The 22,066-nt window shown below is 42.7% G+C and overlaps 1 protein-coding gene across 2 annotated transcripts in view; it reads right to left on the bottom strand.

Annotated features, from left to right (window-relative positions):
* GRIP2 (glutamate receptor interacting protein 2) overlaps nucleotides 1–22,066 on the bottom strand; it is a 482,998-nt gene that overhangs the window by 210,905 nt on the left and 250,027 nt on the right. The window lies entirely within an intron of this gene.

The raw sequence follows: 22,066 nt of genomic DNA, 5'->3' as shown, positions 1-22,066 counted from the left end.
AACCTTCGTCTAATTTCTAATCTAAATTTCCTAGTGGCCAGTTTATATCCATTTGTTCTTGTGTCCACATTGGTATTGAGTTTAAATAATTCCTCTCCCTCTCTGGTATTTATCCCTCTGATATATTTATAGAGAGCAATCATATCTCCCCTCAACCTTCTTTTAGTTAGGCTAAACAAGCCAAGCTCCCTGAGTCTCCTTTCATAAGACAAGTTTTCCATTCCTCGGATCATCCTAGTAGCCCTTCTCTGTACCTGTTCCAGTTTGAATTCATCCTTCTTAAACATGGGAGACCAGAACTGCACACAGTATTCCAGGTGAGGTCTCACCAGTGCCTTATATAACGGTACTAAAACCTCCTTATCCCTACTGGAAATACCTCTCCTGATGCATCCCAAGACGACATTAGCTTTTTTCACAGCCATATCACATTGGCAGCTCATAGTCAACCTATGATCAACCAATACTCCAAGGTCCTTTTCCTCCTCCGTTACTTCTAGTTGATGCGTCCCTAGCTTATAACTAAAATTCTTGTTATTAATCCCTAAATGCATGACCTTACACTTCTCACTATTAAATTTCATCCTATTCCTATTACTCCAGTTTACAAGGTCATCCAGATCCTCCTGTAGGGTATCCCTGTCCTTCTCTAAATTAGCAATACCTCCCAGCTTTGTATCATCTGCAAACTTTATTAGCACACTCCCACTTTTTGTGCCCAGGTCAGTAATAAAAAGATTAAATAAGATTGGTCCCAAAACTGATCCTTGAGGAACTCCACTGGTAACCTCCCTCCAACTTGACAGTTCACCTTTCAGTAGGACCCGTTGTAGTCTCCCCTTTAACCAATTCCCTATCCACCTTTCAATTTTCCTATTGATGCCCATCTTATCCAATTTAACTAATAATTCCCCATGTGGCACAGTATCAAACGCCTTACTAAAATCTAAATAAATTAGATCCACTGCGTTTCCTTTATCTAAAAGATCTGTTACTCTCTCAAAGAAGGAAATCAGGTTGGTTTGGCACGATCTACCTTTTGTAAAACCATGTTGTATTTTGTCCCATTTACCATTGACTTCAATGTCCTTAACTACCTTCTCCTTCAAAATTTTTTCCAAGACCTTGCATACTACAGATGTCAAACTAACAGGCCTATAATTACTTGGATCACTTTTTTTCCCTTTCTTAAAAATAGGAACTATGTTAGCAATTCTCCAATCATATGGTACAACCCCTGAATTTACAGATTCATTAAAAATTCTTGCTAATGGGCTTGCAATTTCTTGTGCCAATTCTTTTAATATTCTTGGATGAAGATTATCTGGGCCCCCCGATTTAGCCCCATTAAGCTGTTTGAGTTTCGCTTCTACCTCAGATATGGTGATGTCTATCTCCATATCCTCATTCCCATTTATCATGCTACCATTATCCCTAAGATCCTCTTTAGTCTTATTAAAGACTGAGGCAAAGTATTTGTTTAGATATTGGGCCATGCCTAGATTATCCTTGACCTCCACTCCATCCTCAGTTTTTAGCGGTCCCACTTCTTCTTTCTTTGTTTTTTTCCTATTTATATGACTATAGAACCTTTTACTATTGGTTTTAATTCCCTTTGCAAGGTCCAACTCTACTTGACTTTTAGCCTGTCTCACTTTATCCCTACATATTCTGACCTCAATAAGGTAGCTTTCCTTACTGATCCCTCCCTTCTTCCACTCCCTATATGCTTTCTGCTTTTTCTTAATTACCTCTCTAAGATGCTTGCTCATCCAGCTTGGTCTACAACTCCTGCCTATGAATTTTTTCCCCTTTCTTGGGATGCAGGCTTCCGATAGCTTCTGCAGCTTTAATTTAAAATAATCCCAGGCCTCCTCTACCTTTAAACCCATAAATTCTTCAGTCCAATCCACTTCCCTAACTAATTTCCTTAATTTTTGAAAGTCAGCCCTTTTGAAATCAAAAACCCTAGTTGCAGATTTATTTTTGTTAATCCTTCCATTCAGTTTGAACTGAATTAGCTCATGATCACTTGAGCCAAGATTATCCCCTACAACCATTTCCTCTATGAGATCCTCATTACTCGCCAAGACCAGATCTAAAATGGCATCCCCTCTAGTCGGTTCAGCAACTACTTGTTGAAGGAATCCATCAGCTATCGCATCTAGGAAAATCTGAGCCCTATTATTATTACTAGCACTCATCCTCCAGTCTATATCTGGGAAGTTAAAGTCTCCCATGATCACACAGTTTCCATTAGTATTTACTTTATTAAAAACATTAAAAAGGGCTCTATCCATATCCAAATTAGATCCCGGTGGTCTATAGCACACCCCAAGCACTATCCTAGGGGAGGCTCTAATAGTTTTCTTCCCCAATTTAATTATTGCCCAGTTTGGGAAGAAGAGCCTGAGAGTTTGCCTGGCGAGTGAAGAGGAGATACACTTGGAAGAAGAGTGTCTCAGGGTAAGTGTGTGACTAGGAAGGAGGAGAGGGGGGAAAGGGCTAGCCTGGGAGGAAGAGTCTATCTGGGGGGAGGGAATTACCATTAGTTTAGAGGAAACTGGTGTGTCCAACAAACCACCCTCAATATCATGCAGTTTAAATCTGACACTTGCTATTATGGGTCATTGCTGAGGACTGAACCCAGGAATGATACTCTTGAAAACATCTGCCTCAGCCACTGGAGCTGAAGGAATACCTCCTCCAGCTGGTAGCTGTAGTAGACTCATATCCAGTATAGGCCTGCCACTAGGGTGGAACACATATGGAACAGTGGGTTACATAAACACCTTAGTTAGATGATAAATAGATGGGATGGATTTGAGGAGGTATATTTTCTGCTGTCATGTACACATCCTTCTCTGGCTACATTGGATACTCCTTCCTCTCTGTACAGACTTTGTTCTTTGAAGTAAACTGATTGATTTGTTGGGGAAGGGTGTGGGGTTTGGGATTGACAGATGTCTCCTGCAGGGTTGAGCATCCCCAGGGATGCAACGGACAGTTAGAAAGTATGAAAAGACTAGAGCAGAGTGGGTCGCAACCCCATTTTAATGGGGTCACCAGGACTATCTTAGACTTGCTGGGGTCCAGGGCTGAAGCCCAAGCCGCAACGCCCAGAGCTGAAGCCGAAACCCGAGGGCTTCAGTCCTGGGCGGTGGGGCTCAGGTTACAGGCCCCCTGCCTGGGGCTGAAGCCCTTTGTTTTGGCCTTCCAGCCCGGGGCAGTGCCCAGGGCGGCAGGGCTCAGGCAGACTCAGGCTTCGGTCCCCGCTCCTGGGATTGTGTAGTAATTTTTGTTGTCAGAAGGAGGTCATGATGCAATGAAGTTTGAGAGCCCCTGGACTAGCGCATTTATGGATAGGCAAACTGCACAGTTCATTCCTTGTTGCTACAGTTCATATCAGTTACTAGTTCTTGGATACCTCACATTGGTGATATCACTGATTTGTTAAATTTGGACTCATACATTTTTTATATTTATCATTTGGGAGTTATTTTAACTTTAAACCAGATATCCCAATTTACAGAAACCGGGTAACGGACTCTGCACATGTGTGTTCATTTGAAAGCTCTAACCCGAAAGCAAGTTCCAGCTCAACTTAATCCTTGATCAAAGCAGAACAATTTAGCACCAGATTAGTGATTCTCATATTTAAAGCTATACGTAAGAAATGCAGGGGATCCAAGCCAACTCCAACTTAACCAAAGCTGGGGAAACTTTAGACGGTAGCGTTGGAGTAACATTTTTTCTAAACCTCATTGGCTCAGTTCCAGTCTTAGCTGGCCCTAGCATACAGTACATCATTACCCTTCCCTCTGCTTTAGGAGTGTTTCCTAGCGTTCCTCACAACCTATGTCAGAGGAAACTGTTCTAGGAGGTTTCATTCAACTGACCTTTTCAAGTATTTTAAGTCCCAAATAGAAGCTTTTCTTTATAAAGGGGGAGGGGTGAAGGAGGGGAATTTCAAAAGCTAATACCCAGGGGCCAAACTCTCCCCTGGAATAACGGCACTAAACAGAACACTGGATGTATTTGGCATCCAGGGATTTCTAAATGTCTTCCAGTGTTGGAATCCTGAATACAAACAATAGAGCTGGGCTACTGGTGCATGAGAGTAGGCATATGAAACCGACTCTGTGCCGACATAGGAACTGACCAGGTTCGTTATTTGCTCAAACAGAAGTGCAATGAGCAAACAAACATAAGCATAAATTGTAAAAAGCAAATGGCTTAAAATAAAATCTGTAAATTTTTAATAATCTGGGACCAAACGCTGCAAGATGCTGAGCACCCTTAACTCCCACTGACTTCCATGACAGTAGAGGGGGCTCAGGACTCTCAAAGTCAGACTCCTAAGGTGTTATCAGGAAAGGAAACTCTTACTTTTGATGTAGGATTTGGGCTAGTCCTGGGTCACACTGAGGCTGCTATACTGGCTCCAAAGTGAACATAAAGCTTGCACAGCTGGCCCTGGAAGGATGACCTCACAGAGTACTCATTATTATCCACTAGTGGGGTCGAGCTGGCTTAACAGCTGTGTCACTCCCCTCACTGGGGTTGGCATTGGGCACATGGCCATCACATCCGTGTGCTCAACCCATCCCCGGCTGCAGTCACAGCCCCTCAGGCTGCTCTGATCTACGGTATAGGCCACAGCACTCGGGCCTTTATTTGGATAAGTCCCTTTTGCTAAAGGGACAAGGTGTGCACGGGAGTTAGACTCTAGACTCTAACGCTCGTCTAGTTCATGGATGTATATGCGATAAAATATAGCCCGCACTGCTAATACAGATCAATGCCTGCTGGTGTCCTGACAGAGTTCAAAATGCCAAGGATGCATCAACTCTCTGCACCAGGCAATAAGGCTCTCTCTAAATGAGGGAAAAGCTAGGTTTGTATCTTCCAGGATGCCTGAAATCAATAATATCCAAGTTACACTGAGCCCCTAGAAGCCACTGTTCTTTAAAGGTCCTTGTAAAAATGCATGTCATTTTCCTTTATGTGAAGCAGGCTTTGATCGGCAGGAGGTATACCTGGCATTTCTGACCACCTTAAAGGCTCATATGGTGGAGTATAGCCTCCACTCTATAGGAAAACTTTTCAATCCATTACTATATTAGACATTTAAAAAAACAAGACAAAACTGAACTGAACGCCAGCTGCAGAGCACTAGAGCAACTGCAGGACTTTACAATGACAGGAAAACTGTGTCACTCCATCAGCGAAGTTCTGCAATCAATTTAATACTGTTAAAACTAAAAGGCTTGCGGCTAGGGTCTACATGCCCAGCAGAAGTATTCATTAAATTTGTCTAACATGATATTGTAAGTAGTAGGAAGAGAAACCCATCCATGCCTGGAAATAGATTTTGCCTGAGATCTACTTATAATATTACTAGCTTCTCATTTCACAGTGGGATTTCTTCCCAGAAGTAGATTTCCCCTGTACTCTATTGACATGTCTCTGTCCCACCTTTCCTTGAGTCCCCTATTTCCAGCCCACCCTCCAGAAGCTGTTCTCGGTGGGTCAAATATCAGAACCGGCAAACAATGCTGTGCAGTCCAGCAAAACACAAAACTGCCTGTCTCTGCAAAATAACAACTCCCTTATGAGGGCGTGAGGGATTCTTGTAAGGGTCCGAGGCACATCTAAATCTACTTTATTGCAATGATAACTACAACAGCTGAACAAAATAAAAATCCACAAGTCAAATGATCTCCCCTGAAAACATATTATACATAGAAAAATAAAATAACCCCCAATCCACACCAATGGTGCAGATCCGTCACAGGCTATACATTATTTTTTCTCTTGTCCACCTAAGAAAAAGTAAATATTCAAACTGTCCCCACTGAGTCCCTCTTTCAGACAGGAGTACGCCGCTCCCCCCCATTCCACTGTACCTTTATTCTTCCGTCTCATCACCCCTAGCCGGCACTTCAGCGAAACAGCAAACATCTTCCCGCATCACAGCCTCCAGTGCTCCACTCACATGGCTCTGTGCAGCATCTCCCTCAACACCTCTGCCTGGCTCTGTGTGGGGCTGCCGGCTCTAAATTAATTTATGATTACTGTGAAATAGAGTCGTGCTTCATGCTGTGGCCGAGGGAGCAAGCCAAAGAGGAGATCAGGGTGAAAGGGGAAAGGAAAGAGAGAGACAGAAAGAGCGGGGGCCTGGTTTTCAGTGCTGATCTTTTTATTGTCATTTCGTCCAGGTGAACATGAAATCACCAATCAATATTTATAAATCTATATCCAGTCCTCTTGTTCTTAAGGGATGGGAATCCTCTAGTACATTACCGTACCACTGTGCAAAGCAGTATCATTCCTTCCTGGGTGTGCACATTCACACTTCCCCATAAAGATAATCCTTACCTGCTTACTACAGCAAAGATTCAGAGCCCTTAATTTTGTGGGACTTTGGCAAGTTGTCAGCAAATAAATAACCCACAAGTAGCAAGGGCCAGATTCAGCCCTGGGTCTGTGTTGGCAAAGGCCCCCAGTAGCAGAAAGTCCACCAAGGGGGAGGCTGTGACAGTGAAAAGCATCAGTAACCTCCCCTCAGTTAGGGGGCTAGCATGGTTCAAAATGTGGGTGGCACCAGTTGGCCATGGGGTGCGGCTAGGACAGGCAAAGGATGCACTGGTTCAGCTGCTAAAGGGTTGGCAGGATTCTGGTGGAACCTGGAGCACCATGTAAAGCTGCTCCCCACCCTCGTTATGTGGAACCGCTGGTAGAAGATGGCAGCAGTAAGACAGCCTGCCCTTCCTTGGGGTGAATTCCAGGTGGGGCCAAGGAGCCAGGCTTCCCCTGCCAGTTTCAGTGAATCTGGCCCTTAAAATGTATAGAGGATCCCCTTCTGAAGGGCCGGATTGGAATCCCAGCTGGCTCAGGGCGGACTTTTCTACAGAGGCTAGGAAATGGATGGGTTCCCATTTTACACTGGCTGGGGGAAGTGCTTTAACCTTCTTCTCAGGACAACAGCATCTGCTCTTCCTCGTCAGTCAGCCACATGATAGCACTCAGGTGACCTGCATTAGATCTAGACTTCAGTGTACGTGTCTGGTATACCCAGACTTTGACTTGCTTGCTGGGAAAGAGCAAAACAGTTCCACAACCAGGTCTGAAAATAAATACAGACATTGACTCCAATAGAGTAACACTGGTGTCAAATTGAAGTAATGCAGTGGGGAATCAGGCCCTGTGTCTTGTAGCTAGTGCAGAGTCTAGGGGTTTTTTGTTTGTTTGCGTGTTTGTTTTTAGGTCACTGCATCTAATAGAGAATTCAGGACAGGTTCTCAGCAGGAGCCCCAAGGACTTCAGTGTGATAGAAAGAGTATGACAGGTTTCAGAGTAACAGCCGTGTTAGTCTGTATTCGCAAAAAGAAAAGGAGTACTTGTGGCACCTTAGAGACTAACCAATTTATCTGAGCATAAGCTTTCGTGAGCTACAGCTCACTTCATCAGATGCATACTGTGGAAAGTGTGGAAGATCTTTTTATACACACAAAGCATGAAAAAATACCCCCCCCCCACTCTCCTGATGGTAATAGCTTATCTAAAGCGATCACTCTCCTTACAATGTGTATGATAATCAAGTTGGGCCATTTCCAGCACAAATCCAGGTTTTCTCACCACCACCACCACACCCCCCCCCCCCGCAAACAGGAGAGTGGGTTTGTGTGGGGGTGGGGGGGTGAAAAAACCTGGATTTGTGCTGGAAATGGCCCAACTTAATTATCATACACATTGTAAGGAGAGTGATCGCTTTAGATAAGCTATTACCAGCAGGAGAGTGGGGTGGGGGGAGGTATTTTTTCATGCTTTGTGTGTATAAAAAGATCTTCTACACTTTCCACAGTATGCATCTGATGAAGTGAGCTGTAGCTCATGAAAGCTTATGCTCAAATAAATTGGTTAGTCTCTAAGGTGCCACAAGTACTCATTTTCTTTTTGAGAAAGAGTATGGTTGCTCTGGGGAGGACTCCCAGGGATTTCAGGGTAATAGAGAATACAGGGTTTGTTTTATGCAGAATTCCCTGGGACTTTAGGGGACTGGAAAATACAGGGCTAGTTCTGGGCAGTGACCCCAGGGATTTCAGTGGTTTACTGTACATAGTTCTAAGAAGTCAGTGAATGTTTCACAATATCACTGTTAACCTCTCTGTACCTCAGTTTCCCAGTCAGTAAAATGGGGATAACAATCCTTGATTCACCAGCGTGGCTTAATACAGCCCATTGCACCTGGCAAGAGTTCTAAGTGCTAAGCAGGAGGAGAACTTTTGTTTATGGTGGCTCAGTAAATGACACCATCCCCCACTGAGCTCTGGCACCCAGTCTTGTGAGCAGTAGTGTGTCTTTCCAGAGGGAATGGCACTGCCCAGATTAGTAAGGCTAAGCAAGGCCCTGAAGATGGGCTTCTTAGTGTTAGCCCTTTACTATCAATAAAGTACTGACGATGAACTTTTTGGTGCATTCACTCAATGCTAACCACTAATATGGAACCACATTCTTAAGTTTATTGCAAGCAGTGCTACAGGGAGATGGCACCTCGAGAGATGGCTTGGAGTATTTTCCAGCAGCATTACTAGGAAACTCTGGGTGGGTGCTGGATGTGAGTGAGAACCATCACAAATCTGTGAAAGCACCATCCTTGCTTTGTTGGTTTTTTCTGGGGTGGGGGGACAGAATGCATTTGAAAGACATATAGGAAGACTTAGGAAAGAGGCTTTTTACTTTTACCCAAAGGTATAAACTACGGAGTGGATTTAGGATGTAAAAAGTAAATAAATGCTTAAAGAAAACAAGTGTTCCATTTCCTTCCTTTGTGAAGAAATCCAGTGTAGTCTGGGAAGGGAAATGGAATAGCAAGTATGCCGCTCCACTGGGTTACATTATACTCCCTCATAACTTCACTGAACGCAACACACTAGAGCTGAAATTCAAAGGAGTTATACATGCATCAAACCGGGGCAGCAGAGTGGAGAATCAGGCGCTCTGAGTTCAGAATAAAACATGAGAGGGATGGACACACACACACACACACACAAAATTCACTCGGGATACAGAGAGATCCAGTTAACATCAAAGCAAATTACACTGTTATCTGTTCTTATACTACTAGCATTGAACATCAGACAGCCATTTAACAAGACTGGATTTTTGACTGTCCATGGGAAGAAAAAGGTATATATTATGTATGTATAGTGGTTGGCCATATTCATTGGTTGAAGCCTGTGGCAAATGCAGACACACATATCACCTACACTGAACAATTCCTAGAGGCTGTGGGTTATAAAGCCTCAATAGATACAATTTTAATATGGCGCATGAGTAATTGGGGTTATGGGTTGCATTATCATTGGACAGTTCCCCATTCTATATACCATCTCCAAAAATGTACCAGTGGGAGATGGGTTCTCTTTGCCTTATGTGATCTGCATACCCACAAAATATATTCTCAGTGCAATACCAGGGGTTTTTCAGGGCTAGAAGAGTGTACATTAGTGAATGTATCAGCTTCCCAGTGGCCTCCTTCCACCCCTTTCTATTTCCCCCGCACCTTTCTTCCCACTCCCAACCACCAGCTGTTCCTTTCTTACCTCCAGGCACACCTAGCTCCTCCCCTGCCTGATTACACAAATCATTGACGGTTTCAGAGGGCTGCAATCCTTTATCTGAAGTAAGAAAAGGAGGACTTGTGGCACCTTAGAGACTAACCAATTTATTTGAGCATGAGCTTTCGTGAGCTACGAAAGCTCATGCTCAAATAAATTGGCTACTCTCTAAGGTGCCACTAGTCCTCCTTTTCTTTTTGCGAATACAGACTAACACGGCTGCTACTCTGAAACCTGTCTTTATCTGAAGTGTAGCCCTTTTTCTTTTTCATCTGTTCAAGGTGTGAACCTGAGGTAGCCTGTCAATCCAAGGGGCAGAGATCCCTGCCTCTGCATCAGCTTAGCTTTGATCAGTCTTGGGGTGCTGCTGCCTGGGTGAAATGCGCCTCCATGCAGAGGACCAGCACAAAGCCTAGGCACCACTGAAATCCCACTTAAGTCTTATCTTTAGATGGGATCTGAGGAGTACATAGACCTTGGCTGGCCCTTTGCACAGAGCTGAATTTCACCCAAAGTGTTTAGTTGCTGAATAAAGCTGCACTGTCTTGACCTCTCCTACACGGTCTGTAGTCATGCAATGGCAGAAAGGTTTTGAGTGACATGCCAGAGTATTCCCAGCTAATGCTAGGGGAATGGCCAGAGTTTATCCCAGGAGATGAAGGAGGAGCTTTCAAAGCAATGGTTTGGATAAGCACCCCAACATTCAAAGGTAAAAAATTGAAGGGGAAAACAAATGATGCAGGTTCGGATTTGATTTGAGCAACAGGAAAACACCTGGGTCATTTTCTTATCCAAACTTGTTCATCTACCCCAGAGATGTTTTGGAGGTTGCAATTTGGTTCCATAGACTGACTGCAGCAGGCAACAATGAACAAATTCTGGTGCTATTTTTATTGGTTTCCCAAGCTTCCTCACTAATTACTTGACAGAAAACAATTATCATTAAGGGCCACATTTTTAGCCATGGCCTCTAACTGAGCCTCTTCAACAACATACACTCAAATGACTAAGCTTGGTACATTTCACATGGCGAAAGACAGAGATGTTAATCCAGAAGCAGGGGGGCAGAGCCTAGAACTAGAGTCTGGCACAAAGCCAGGTGTAAATTTGGACCCAAAGCAAAACCTTACACAGAGGGATTCAAAAAACTTCCCAGCAAGAAGGAGCCAAGAAAGATGCGGTACTTTGTACTTGATAAAATCCATTCTGCTATTTCCCGACAGTGAGTGGTTACAAGTGCAGCTGCTCCACTTGGTCAAGTGCCAATGGTCTCCCTCCCCTTTCTATTTGTGTAACGTGATGTCCCAGGTGAGCAGAGTTTGTCAGGATTACAGGGCTGCCCATGCTAGGATCCAAAGTCACTCCCTTTTTCCTTCGGGGCTCTTGTATTTTCCTGAGCCTTTCATAACTTCATGTCTCTGTCTTTACCTCCAGCCCAAAAGAGCCCAGCCTGGAGAGAAATGGAAATGACTTTCTCACTCACCCAGTCACCCCTCCAAGCTGCTAGTGCAAGATTGTTCCTTACAGATCATTTTATTGTACTTTGTCCAGCCTAGTTTCTAATGTTGCTGGTGACAGAGATTTTCCTTGGGAGACTGTTCTACAGCCTCATAGATCTCACTGTCTTATTATTCAGCCTAATTTTCTTTTTCTTACTATCCTCATTACTTCTACTTCTGCCCATTGTACCATCCTAAAAATTCCACTCCCTACATGGCATTCAATCTGCCAACATCTGTAGACTTTTATTGTACCTCTACTTAGTCATCATAAGGCATACATTTTTAACTATGAGGGTAATTAACCATTGGAACAACTTACCAAGGCTCAGGTGGATTCTCCATCATAGACCTTTTGTAAACCAAGACTGGATGTTTGTCTAAAAGATCTGCTCTAGGAATTATTTTGGGGATGTTCTATGGCTGTGTTATACAGGAGGTCTGAACAGATTATCACAATAGTCCCTTCTGGCCTTGAAATCTATGAAGCACTATACAAATTTAAGGCTTCAACTTGTCATGAAAGCAACAGTCTCTCCAGAACCCTAATCATTGTTAGTCTTTTATTAACTCCCTTTGGATTTGCCAACAACTTGGTGGTAATATTCCAGTTGCAATGTTCTACAGAAGGATGCAACATGGGCTACCGGATCAGGCACTAGACTGGGAGTCAGGAGAGCTACAGTGAGACCATCACCCCACCTTTTTACAGAAGATAAAAAGACTAGATTGGTATAAAGAGATCCTAAAAGTCCTGGATCCAGTTGAGGGAAGATTTCTACAGTGCAGGGACAGCAGGAAACAGCTGTGACTATCTCCCACAACTCCATGCTCCCAAACCCACTCCTATCCTCCCCATCTCTTGTCACTCTCCCCTGCTCCAGGCCCCTCCCTTCTCCTTTCACCTCCCAGTTCCTACCTCCCACTCCCAATCTCCTGCCCCTGTCTCCTTGTGCTGCCTCTCTTCCCTCTCCCCGCATTCTTCACCCCTCTGCATTTGAGTCAGACTGTTTCCTCCTTTGCCTCTATGCTGCCTTGGTGCCAGCAGTGGGAGCACTAAGAGCCCAGGAGACACACTGTCCTTGCTCAGCTCCTGCAGTGCTGGACTGGGACATGCTCAGTCACTTTGTGGAGATGGTGAAGGAGCAGTCTGGTTGGCAAATAGGAACTGTGAGGTGGATGACACACGCTCCATGAATAAGGAATCTTCAGAGAATTTAGCTGCCAAACTCTAAGAAGTCTCTACTGACCATGTGCAAACTGTACTACCACGTTTCCCTCATACTGTTGTTTTGTTCCCTCATCACCACATCCAACAGGTGCAATTATAGCCACAAAGGAAGGAGGGCTTCTTCTCTTGATGTTGAAATCAATACATTCCCAGCTCTCAAGCTCATTCATCTGATAATGGTTGCAGGGACATCAGACATTGAAAGTGCACAAGGCATGGAGAGAGGAATGGAGCAATTGGATAAAGAGGATAAAAGAACATTTTTTCAGGGAAAAATTTATTACCATTTATCACGTTTGGAATCTCAAACGTCTCCACCAAGCCACAGAATTCATTTCCAATAATGCAAAGGAATGATGAAAAGATGTATACACAGAGTGCAACAGAAATATTGTGAAATCCAATGTGGTTAATGTACATTCAATATCCAGAAACCTATAAGCAAGGCTGAACATGGTTATTAGGATATGATTATAGTGATTCAATAATAACAAACTGCAAAACAATCAATTGCAAGAAAATAGCCTTTCACTATGCATATTTTCTATCTGAAAAACGTATTTGAACAAAATAAAAAGACGCTAAAAAGTAATTTGGGTTAAATACTTTGTTTATGTGCAGACTTATTTCATGCATTTCTTGAGGCTGATCAGTGGTTTGCAATTTTTCCCAGAAATAACAATAAAACATTGCATAGTATATGTATGTTTCACATACTTTGACAAAAATACATATACTATTAAAAAGTATTACAAAAAGTAGTATTACTCCTCATGTGTGCCAAAATACACTATACATTATTAAATTAATGACTTGTGTGCACCTGACAATATCTCCTTTGTGAATATGTTCAGATTATATTCTTTACATTTATTCTTTATAAGTTTAAAAAACACATTTTACTGCATATATGCTTCTTCAATTCTATAGTGAAAAGTTATTGAATATATAACTACTATATATATATATATATATATATATATATATATATATATATATATATATATATATAGTTATAACTATAGTATAACCACAATTGCATTTAGAAAATGATTAATTTTTTTTTAGTGAAAACAGTTCTCTTTTGTTTGCATTTAAACATTCTCATTAAATGTTTGCAGAAAGTAAAATAGGTTATAAAATAGATTTTGCTTAGATTCCAAGGTAACAGGCAATTTATAAAAAGAAAAGGAGGACTTGTGGCACCTTAGAGACTAACAAATTTATTTGAGCATAAGCTTTTGTGAGCTACATTCATTGGATGCATTCAGTGGAAAATACAGTGGGGAGAGTTCTATACACAGAAAACATGAAACAATGGGTGTTAACCATACACACTGTAATGAGAGTGATCAAGTAAAGTGAGCTATTACCAGCAGGAGAGTGGAGGGGGGAAAAAACCTTTTGTAGTGACAATCAAGGTGGGCCATTTCCAGCAGCCGACAAGAACATGTGAGGAACAGCAGGGGGGATGGGGGGGGTAAACACGGGGAAACAGTTTTACTTTGTGTAACGACCCATCCACTCCCAGTCTTTATTCAAGCCTATGTTAATTGTATCCAGTTTGCAAATTAATTCCAATTCAGCAGTCTCTCGTTCGAGTCTGTTTTTGTCCTCACCCATAACTATTTCACATTTGGGGACAATGTATACCTTCAAATCAGTGGCACTGCTATGGGTACCCGCATGGCCCCACAGTATGCCAACATTTTTATGGCTGACTCAGATACAGACTAACACAGCTGCTACTCTGAAACCAGGCAATTTATAAATACCAAAGTTTAGACTGAGTGAAACTGACTATTCAATGTTTTCCAACTGAACTAAGTATAAAAGTAAACAAAAAGGTGGCAACAAAGTGATTATCAACAAATAATATTTTAAAAACTCATTTAGTTTGAATAATTTCTGACGTAACTAGTAAAACAGATGAGGAAATCTGTGTTATTTTAATATAGGACTTTTAACTTATTAGGGCCCCTTTGGTTAATAATACAGCAGATTTTGTCTTCAAAGTGCTTAGTTAAAATTCTTTAGTCCAATAGACTTTGTTGTATAATTCAGTTCATTAAGGATATATAATATGGATTAATAAATGATAAACTGAAGACATCTCTCAAAAGTTTTCATCTAACAGTGCATCTTAAGTAGAAGCAGCAAAGCAGCGGAGACAACAGTTGTGCACAGAAGAGTTTTGCCAATCCAGAGCAGACAAGAAGATTAGTCCAAATTTCCATTAGGAATACACTTGGAGACAAAAAGTCTCTCTTTGACAAGCATTTTAGATCACTGCAGAAACAACAAATCCAAACAATGCCTTGAAACAAACTCAGGATGACCTGGTTTAAAAAGTTCAGGTATTATGTAGATTGATGGAGACTACTGAACAGCATGTTGGCATGTAATCCTTCCTGCTGTATATGTCCGCGCTGGAAGTATTCCTATCATGTATTAAAAAAAGAGTGACATGAGGCCAGCCATTTGGTTTACAATTTATAGCGTGTAACTACTCTGAGGGTATGTCTATACTAGCCACCAAAACGGTGGGCAGTGATCGCTCCAGCGGGGGTTGATTTATCGCGTCTAGTCTAGATGCAATAAATTGACCCCCAAGCACTCTCCCGTCAACTCCTGTACTCCAGCACCGTGAGAGGTGCAGGCGGAGTCGACGGGGGAGCGGCAGAGGTTGACTCACAGCAGTGAAGACACTGCGGTGAGTAGGTTTAAGTACATCGATTTCAACTATGTTATTCACGTAGCTGAAGTTGCGTATCTTATTTCGATCCCCCACACACAGTGTAGACCAGGCCTCAGAAGGGATTTTTTAAACATAACATCAATGGGCTCCAAGTTTATGGTCTCTCAGTGACTGTCAGAACAAAGGTATTTCATTAACTGACAGTTTTATTTTATTTTCAGGCTACTAGGTTGGCAAAGTCAAACTGGGCTCTTTCCTTCTCATACCTGTGCAAAGCCTTTGCCTTCAATGTGTTTGAACCCACTGGAACTTTTGTTGATTGAATGAACAGTGAATGCATTATGGAAACCAGGCTCCATTAGCAGACAAATCCCCCAAAAATGGACTTAATTATCCTTCAGAAATAGATTGCCCAACTCTGGTGAGCATGGACTGAACTAATTCCCAGCAGTACTACAATGTCCTCAGTGGAGTAACACCCAGGGTGAAGTTGGCCCAGTGTTACTAGGTTTAATATTTCTGACAGTAATTTATGAAGGAGAGACTCTGCCATGGACAATGTTAAGCTAACTAGACAAACATATTTTGTTTAACCTTCACCCTCATTACCTTAAAAGCTACTCTTGTTCTCATTCACTTAGACCTACCTGATTAACACTACACCTGGTTTGCGCATCTTTCCATATTCACTGGCTTCCCAGAAATTTTTGGAAGTGCAAAAACCATGTTTCACAGCAGGCTTTGTGCTGGTTATTATACTCAGTCCTCTTCCTGAGTTTAAGAAAGAACTTTTCACATACTGTCCCTCCACTGAAGAGTGGGAGAGGAAGAAGCAACAGACACTTTAGCAGAATACCCCAGTCTCTAGTAATGAATCCAGTCATTCTGTGGTTTTCACTGTGAATACTATGCCCTGTTCAAGTTATCAGTCCAGACCTTTATGAGTAGCACACTCACAGTTTAAAAATGATGAACATGATTTGCACACAGACAATCTTCAACAACAAAATATTGGGGTGGGCCAATGAAGGGGGCATTCAGCTCCAGATTAGCTTTAGACTAGAATTCAGGGATAAGACTCAAGGAGGAACTGCGACTTAAGTTTTGGTTGCAGGTTCTGTGCTGTTGAAATCTTCCCTGCAGTCTCCCCAAGATGTCCAAACATAATGGCAGAAAGACTGTGTGATCATCTGGTCTGTGAGATTTTGTGTAATCTTTTGTGGAACTCAAGCCAGAGGACAGGACCCTTAAAGATTTGGCTCAGACCCTACACCCACAGAAGAGGAAATGACAGATATGACAATATCCTGGGTGAACCCTATGGAATTACGTTTTATACCTTTGGAGTCCATTGTATTGAAAATGAAAATGTTTGTGCGCTATTGTGGGATTGTGTGGAACTTCTTTAGGAGAAGGAAGGATTAATGCAATCTCTGGGAAATAATGGGAACTTCAAAGACGCTGTTAAACAATGTACCAGACGCGGTTGGTCTTTTGTAACAATGTGTGTGAAGTGGAACTCCAAGGAAGTACTGGGGAGAAGGAGATTGCAAACCCCACCCCCCCACCCCGCACCTCTGGACTCAGCTTTTGAATCTTTGCCCTGAAGGGGGGAACTTTTATCTATCACCTGTGACAGGAGGACAATTCAGAGATCCAATCTGGATTCTCAAGGGACCACTAGACAAAAGACTTTTGAATAAATAGCATGAGTTTACGACAAGGCTCCATGCATCTGAAGAAGTGGGGTTTTTACCCACAAAAGCTTATGCCCAAATAAATTTGTTAGTCTCTAAGGTGCCACCGGACTGGTTGTTGTTTTTGTGGATACAGACTAACACGGCTACCTCCTGATACCAGAGTTTACTCAACCTAAACCCATACTCTGCAGCTAATTTGCATGTAACAATTTCATTGGTTGTACGAGGGAGACCGCACGGCTGGTGGATTACTTGGCCCAACTGCAATATGTATATGTCAGCACAGGCTTTCAGCTACTAGTTATGTAATAATGATTTAATCAATTGGCAAAGCACCACGACGGATGCAAATATTTATTATGTATGCTCACACTTCATTTCTTTCCTTGCATTGCTCCAGCGTGGCTTTGGAGTCATGTTGGCATTATTGGCCAAACTTAGATTGTATTCTCTTTGGAACAGGGACCATCTTTTTGTTCTGCATTTGTACAGCTCCTAACACAATGGAACCCCGGTCCATGATTGGGGCTGTTAGGTACTACCAGAATACAAATAATATAAATCATCACAGTCCCTAATAGCAGGAACCTATATCATAAGAGATGAAACTGAGTCATAAAGAGATATGCTTTACAAGAGGGTAATAACCCAGGAGTTGTTGCATGCATAGGCGCCAACTCCGTGGGTGCTCCATACCCACCAGCAGCCCAGCTCCCCCCATCTCGCCTCCTTCTCCTTCCCACCCCGTGCACAGCGGCCCCGCTCCTCCTCCTCCCTCCCAGCGCTTCCTGCCCCCGCCAGCCACCTAACAGCTGTTTGGCAGTGCTTAGGACTTTCTGGGAGGGAGGGGGAGGAGCGGGGATGTGGCGCGCTCAGGGGAGGAGGCAGAGAAGAGGCAGGGCAGGGGCGGGGACTTGGGGGAAAGGAGTGGAATGGGGTTGGGGATGGGGTGGGAAAAAGCAGGGTGGGGCAGAGACTTTGGGGAAGGGGTGGAATAGGGGTAGGTTAAGGGCAGAGGGGAAGTCGGCACCTATGGTTGCATGTGTTCTGCAATGGGAGGAATATGGCCTTGTGGGCAGAACATTGTTGCCTGAACTGAGCCAAAGAACATACTTGATTTTGCTGAGAGTGGGAAATGCTGAAATTTTTCTTCATTAATAATTAAATGGTACACCTTGTTTGTTCAATCTAAGAATCTATGGACAAGGCCTTGGACTTTCCAAGAAGGCAGCTGAGCCTCCTGAAGCAAGACACTGAAATATTCTTATCTCCATGTATATGCTTATCTTCAACATTCAATCAATATTCTCATCTTCAATAGTCTTCTCTTCACTGCCTATTTACTTAGGAGAAAGAAAGTCTTCTATTGCTAATCCTGAGTATGGATGCGTCCCCAGTTTGTGGTCATATATTACCCCCAATAGCCTTCTTCTTGGATTTTACATTCGTGTAACCTCAATGAAGCAATTACTTAGCAACATGTCTAGATAAGTTAGTAGGCCAAAGGCTGTTTACCTCATAAGCAGGTCCTCATTACCCAGTACAATCACACTCTGCTGTGTCTTATTGTGATTATTATAAGTTAAATGATAATACATAGTCTAACTATTACTAAGGGAGCATCATCAGTCTTCTCAGCCTTGTACCGGATAACAGGAAAGGCATGGTCACTGCCACAAGACACCTTACTTTCTAAATTAGACCACTTCAGTTCAGACATGATACCCAAAAAACCAAACGGTGTCCATATCACAGAGTCAGAGACTTTACGGTCAGAAGGGACCCACAGATCATCTAGTCTTACCCTCCTGCACATTATAGGACAGTAAACCCCACCCAGTTACCACTCTGTTCAGCCCAAAAATCTGAATGAGACTAAAGTATTTGCAGCCTTCAGGAGATGAAACTATTATGTGCCACAGGCAGAGAACAGGAGGGACCAAGTTGCACCAATGCCGGAGGCCCCTGCAATGGCAGGGAATTGATTTGGTGAGATATGCCCTGATGGCTGTAGCAAGCAACCCGTACTCCCCCCTCCCCTTTCTTATTAGATAGTTATTAAATTGGTAGATTAATACCAATAAAGGCTGGTAGCCTTGGTTTTATTGCTATTTCATTTTTAGGCAAAAAACTAAAGGAGCCAAGTTGTGTTGTTATGAACCCATATCAACAAAGTGAGGAAATCTTGGTGATGAGTCAAAACTAAAACTATTGGTAGTTTTATTGTATCACTTGGATCAAAGGCTCATTTTGCTGGACTTTGTACAAACACACAGTAAGCAACAGTCTATCCCAAAGAGCTTACTATCGAAACAAGACTCTCCCAAGAGTGGGCAAAAGGAAGTACAACTATCACCATTTTACAGATGGAGGACTGAGTTACAGAGAGACTAATTTACAAATTTGTAATCGTGAGGGTGATTAATCGTTGGAACAAACTACCAGTGGAAATGCTGGATTGTGATGGAAGTGATTGGATGTCTCCAAATCAAGACTGGATACCTTCTGGAAGAGATGCTGTAGCTGAACACAAGTTATTGGGCCTAGTAAAGGGACAACTGGATGAAATGATATGGCCTATACAGAAGTCAGACAAGAGGATTTTATGACCCCTTCTGACCTTTAAAATCTATGACTGAATCTAAGACCTACATTCTCTGATGGTATTACTGGCATGTTGTCTCCAGTGGAGCTGTGCCAATGTACTCTGGCAGAGAATCTGTCCTTAAGAGAGTTGCCTGAAGTTCACAGAGAGAGCCTGTAGCAGAGCTGGGAATAGAAACCAGTTCCAGATCAGCGCCTTAATTATGAGACCATCCTTCCTGTCTAAATACAAATTATTTCTCCACCTTATTTTAAATGTTTTCCCATACATAAAGGGCCTGATTTGCCTATCACAATTAACTGCAGATGTAGAATTGAGGCACAAATTTTGGTAGTTTTGTGGTATCGCCTGGATCAAAGGCTCATTTTGCTGGACTTTGTACAAACACACAGTAAGCAGCAGTCTGTCCCAAAGAGCTTACCATCTAAACAAGACAGAGAGCGGGAGAAAGGAAGTTCTACTATCCCCATTTTACAGATGGAAGACTGAGTTACAGAGAGATTAATTTCCAAATTTGTAATAGTGAGGGTGATTAATTCTGGGAGCATTTAGGTGGTTGGCCATCTAAGAGCCTCGTCTAAACCAGGACTATAGAGTTACAATGGTATCATTACAAATGGATAATATTGCTCCTTTTCGACCCACGCTGCTACTTTGGGGCCCTGGGGTGTTCCTGTTGGGAATGGATATTGGTGATAGTCACTTTCTTTAATGTAATCTTGTTTATTTACAAGGAATGTACCAAGTCCTGTGTCTCTGAATGCAGAAGGAACCAAGAACAAAAGAAGCAGTTTCTTAGCTTACAGACCCCAAGCCTCTTTTGCCAACACCAGATTCAAAAGCTCGCTCTCTCTTGCTTCTTCCAGGGTCACACTGTGCTCACAGGTTCCTGTTGGGCTTTTTTGCCTCTCCTTCCCTCTCTTGGTTCTTTTCTGTTCTCATTTTGTGTGATCTCTCTTCCCATACTCACACCCTGGTACCCGAAGCAACACTCAGCCAAGAGCTCCTTGGTGGGTTCTCACATACCTGTTGTCTTTGGTGGGGGCTTATGCTTATAGTTATGCTAACTGACTGGTGAATTCACACCTATCAATCTCAATGGGGTTTTAAATCAACCCATAACAAGACTTCCCCTTCTCCCCCCCATTTATAACAACAATATCTCATTTAAGGTTGGGATTTTTGAAAACTACTCATCATGGGCCTCCCTCTGCCCCCGCTGTCCTCATGAGGTGGTTTACGTGTTTTCATCCCATATTAAAAATCCCATATTAAACATCTACTCACAACTTACCTGCTTTTATCTCCATAATGCATTTTATATTCACACAGTGCCTTTTATCCAAAATGATCCCAAAGTGCCTACCACCTCACATAGTAATTGCTCCACTCCGATTCTGTGACTAACAATGTCAGGCTTAGCCCTCATTCCAGAACAGGCTGGGGTTCGGTCTTTAACTTACTTTATATTTGTTCTAAAACATCAGTGTAAAGACCTACACTTTACAGACAGAGATCCAGAAATCAGCACTTTCTGCTATTGGTTTTCCCTTGTTAATGGACAGGTCCTGTCACCAAGGAAACAAGAAGGAAAAAACTGCTTTTTTGCTTTTGAGTCAATAACATTACACAGTGCTGATGGGATTCCGTATTGATTACAGCAAGGTTACTCGTTTGCAGCTTTTAAAACTAACTTTTATTTCCACCTGGTGGCTTTTTGTTTTGTTTCGTTTTTTTCTTCAAGGGAATTTCAGGCAGGTAAAAAAGCTGCTGAAGCAGCAGCTCTGGAGACTGAAGTCTTCTGTTTACACACAGGGCATGTACAGTACAAACAAGCTTCCCCCACTCTGCTCAGTCCACTGGAAGGACCACCTGTAAAGGTGAGAGGGTGCTGTAGTTCTGTCTGTTTCCTTTTGGGTTTCCATAGCACCCACTGCTGTAGTTCCAAGGCATTTAACCAGTTTAGTCTCCAGGCCTACTTGGTCACTGGCCTCTATTGAGGCTAACACAGGGTCCAATTAGTGCCAGTTGCAAAGGGCACTGGACAGAGGCCACCAAATCCATTTCACATACTTCCACTGAACAGCCATCAGATAACGTCTGCAAATTATTACTAGCCTGCTCATCATTCACATCAGCAACCTACATGTGAAAGGCTTCCTAGGCCTTTGCTGATTCTCTTCACCATCCAGTCCCCCTGCTTTGTTAGAGATGAGTCTGAGACGAAGAGGCTGGATACAGATCTAGGCACTGATCCAAACTATTCCCCAATTCAGAGCTGTTTGGAGCCCTGATTTAGATTTGGGCCCATCTCTAGCTTTTCAGGTTGTATAAAGGTAAGAAAGATGCATATAGAAAATTTTTGGAAGATTTAATAGAGTGAGAAGCGTATTTATCAAGTTAAAAACAGTGCAATTTAAAGGATTAGCCTGTTACTTTCTGGCAAATGTTAGCCTTCAGAAAAGCCATAAAAACACTTGTCTTTATTCTACGGAGGACGTTATCAGCTAATTCATTTCTAGCACCAGACAGGATTCCAGCTGAAGAGGATTTTAATGACTGGAAATATTGAAACTGAGAATGTTTTCACAGTGAAATTTGTCCTCTGTTACAACGGGCTGATTTTATTTTATCAAAAGCCATGTTTGTACATGGCTTGTCTACACTACGAGCTGGATTGACGGGCAGTGATCAGTCTAGCGGGGGTCGA

Source organism: Lepidochelys kempii, chromosome 7, assembly GCF_965140285.1.
Source record: "Lepidochelys kempii isolate rLepKem1 chromosome 7, rLepKem1.hap1, whole genome shotgun sequence".
In the NCBI taxonomy this organism is placed as follows: domain Eukaryota; kingdom Metazoa; phylum Chordata; order Testudines; family Cheloniidae; genus Lepidochelys; species Lepidochelys kempii.
This window is presented reverse-complemented; position numbering and strand designations above follow the sequence as displayed.